Genomic DNA, 3,811 nt, shown 5'->3' on the forward strand with positions numbered 1-3,811 from the left:
AATCAGAAGGCTGAATCCTGACTGACGGAGAAGTAGCTGGGGATGGAGGAGGGTAATTAGCTATTGAGCAATGCGAAAACTGCTGATAATACTGAGGGACCTTATATATGGATGCTTAGATAGGTGTCGTAACGTGACCTGCCAGAACTAACGCTACGCTTGATATTTGCATAGTAGTCACGTCTTGCGCACTTTAATGCCCTTTGAATGGAACCTATGCACTCCCTTCAAACTGGAAAAATGGCGGAATATTCTGTGATTTCCACTTCACAGGGCAATTACAGTTGAATGGAATAAACCTCTGAAGTGATAAGAGAAACATACAAATTGTGCAGAGCAGAGGGTTGCGAACAGCAGGATTAAGAACTGCTGCCTTACACCATCAACAACAGTTCTCTGCTTTGGCTTTGTTGATACAACCATGTCACTGACCCGGCCTGGCTTCACACCCGAGGAATTATTAAATTAATTGAAATTAATATAAAAACCACATGATGAAAAATGTCTAATAAAATGTTTCAAAAATGTGTTTTTAATGCTCAGACTTACTAGAGTTCTTGGCTTGTGGTAGCATTGCTCTGTTTCCGTGCAACTCAGCACTGGGGGGACTGCAGTAACAGGTGTAATGTGGGGTTTGGTGTTTGGGTTTTGTTTCATGTTCATGTTTTCCGTGTCTTTTATTTTGTAATTGTTTCACCCTGTTAGTGTCATGCTTCCCTTGCCCTCATGTATCTCTGCCTTCCTTCAGTGGACTGATTCGTTACAACAGGGTTCCCACTCTTTTTCAGTGATCATTTTTCAGAACTTTTCCAGGACATTTTTTATTTAATTGCGGCAGGAATAAAAGACAAGGATCATGCCCTGAAGTAATATATTCCTCTCTTGAGAAGTCTTTATACAGTTTATGTCCATGACTTAACTATAAATTCAGCTTTTTTAAAATTAGCTCTTAATTATACATTACAACAAATGATGATCATAACTGGGCTAGCCAATTGCCGAGATCGCACTTTAGGAGCAGAAACTGACCGGTTCCGATTTATGGCCATAGAAAGTTTTCTAATACTAATATTAATTGTTTAATTACACCTGTGAACCATTTATTAATCAATGAATCACCTTAATGTAAAGTGAACACCAATGAAACATGTATTAATGAGCTGTATTAATGAGCTATAAACGTTACTAAGCTGTGAAAGTGCACCTTAATGTAAAGTGAACACCTGTGAACCATTCATTAATGAGCTATAAACACTAGGAACCTGTTAAATTGCACCTTAATGTAGTGAACACCTGTGAACCATTTATTAATGAGCTATAAATGTTAATAACCCGTGAAAGTGCACCTTAATGTAAAGTGAACACCCGTGAAACATTTATTAATGAGCTATAAACATTGCTAACTTGTCAAAGTGAACTTTAATGTAAAGTGGTCATATATAATATATTAAAGGGCAGTCGTGGCCTAATGGATAGAGAGTTGGTTCGAGTCTCGGGTCCGGCAGGGATTGTAGGTGGGGGGAGTGAATATCCAGCGGTCTCTCCCACCCTCAATACCACGACTGAGGTGAGACTGTGTGTGTGTGTGTGTGTGTGTGTGTGTGTGTGTGCGCGCGCGTGTTTGTTCACTACTCATTGCTGTGTGTGTGCACTTGGATGATTTAAATGCAGAGCACAAATTCTAAGTATGGGACACCATACTTGGCCACACGTCACGTCCTTTATTTCCTTGCCTTAATCATTTATTTATTGATTATTATTGCACACACAGAAAACGTTGGTATTTTTCTGGTGAAATGTATTTTATTTTTGTTGCACTATATCAGTAAACAACTTTAATCTTTTTGTTTCAAGATTAATCTTTCCTTTCACAGCACATTGGAACATTACCAAGCATTACTTCACACAAAAAGTGTCTTATACAAGTAAACTCATATTAAACAGTTCAGAAAAACAATCAAGTATTCCACAAAATTAAACAGTTCAGAAAAACAATCAAGTATTCCACAAAATTATAACTAAGCATCACATCTATACAACACAAATATTTGATAAATGCAAGCTCAATAAAGCCACCTAAATATTTATATTTCATCTAATTTAATTGAAATAATTAAATCAATGACCGAAAGCACCATTACAGAACATTATCATATTAATAAGCAATCAGTAATTATTTAAGATATTATGAAAAAGCCCACCGTAACTTGAGTATTTGACCATCCACACTAGAGCCCTGCATTTCAGCCTGGGCCCACTTATTTATGCCCCTAGGGCCGGGCTTCGGGCCAATTTTCACGTCATAGTTCAGATGCTGGGCCTCGGGCCTGTTTTAGGCTTCTCCTTATTTTGTATATTTTAGGCATCCATCAATTAGCGATGTAAACAAAAATTGCTGCACTGGTGGAAACAACACGAGACCGTGCTACCGCAACTGTCAAGAGCAGCTCGACGGTGTTTAGTGTCCAGCAGCAGCATGCGTGCTGTCAGCGCAGCTGAAGAGTTCTGCGTTCAAATGCACGCAATAGGCTAAAGCATGCCGCAAGGCCGCAAAAGTAATTACCATGAATGTGTCAGGGGGAAATAGTAAGGAGATACTTGAATTATTTACTAATAAACTAGAGTTTCCTGAGCCAGTGTCGCAAAGATGAAGATGACAATCCTGACTCGCCATCTCCTCATTAGACGCGCCTTTAGAGAGAAATGCATCTTTACGGATTATGATTATAATGTACACATTTTTGTTTTCGATTTGTTTTATTTCGTTAAGTAGTAATATAAAGCTATCTATTTTAGTTTGTTTTCTTTATTTTATAAAATCACAACGTTTTGTTGATATTGTGAGTGCACACAAATAAAAGTTGACCCTTTACAGTTCCGAATGATGTATTACTCTTACCTTTATGAGCAAAAATTACGGCGTATTTTAAGTTGTTTCCATTGAAAAAAAAAACTGCTCTTAAACTGACGGAAATCCATCGTAGCGACGGAACTTTAATCCCTGTGGTCTTCATCCCTCCTGGGGTGGTGCCGCTCTTCTCTCTAGAAATATGGCGCATAGTCTTAGAGTTAGTGCTGGCTGCAGATAGTTTTAATTGTTGGTGATTTTAATATCCATGTTGATAATGAAAAAGATGCATTGGGATCAGCATTCATAGACATTCTGAACTCTATTGGGGTTAAAAAACATGTGTCAGGACCTACTCACTGTCTAAATCATACTCTAGACTTAATACTGTCACATGGAATTGATGTTGATGGTGTTGAAATTATGCAGCCAAGCGATGATATCTCAGATCATTATCTAGTGTTGTGCAAACTTCATATAGCTAAAACTGTAAATTCTACTCCTTGTTACAAGTATGGTAGAACCATCACTTCTACCACAAAAGACTGCTTTGTAAGTAATCTTCCTGATTTATCTAAATTCCTTAGCATTTCCAATACCTCAGAACAACTTGATGATGTAACAGAAATTATGGGCTCTCTCTTTTCTAGCATTTTAGATACGGTTGCTCCTTTACACTCAAGGAAGATTAAGGAAAACAGTTGGACACCGTGGTATAATGAGCACACTCGCACCCTAAAGAGAGCAGCACGGAAAATGGAGCGCAGCTGGAGGAAAACAAAACTAGAGGTATTTCGTATTGCTCTGTAGGAAAGTACCCTATCCTACAGAAAAGCATTAAAAACCGCTAGATCTGATTACTTTTCGTCTATTTTAGAAGAAAACAAACATAACCCCAGGTATTTATTCAATACAGTGGCTAAAGTAAAGAAAAATAAAGCATCAACAGGTGTTGACATTTCC

This window comes from Sinocyclocheilus anshuiensis, unplaced genomic scaffold (assembly GCF_001515605.1).
Source record: "Sinocyclocheilus anshuiensis isolate Anshui unplaced genomic scaffold, SAMN03320099.WGS_v1.1 scaffold4927, whole genome shotgun sequence".
Taxonomy (NCBI): Eukaryota; Metazoa; Chordata; class Actinopteri; order Cypriniformes; family Cyprinidae; genus Sinocyclocheilus; species Sinocyclocheilus anshuiensis.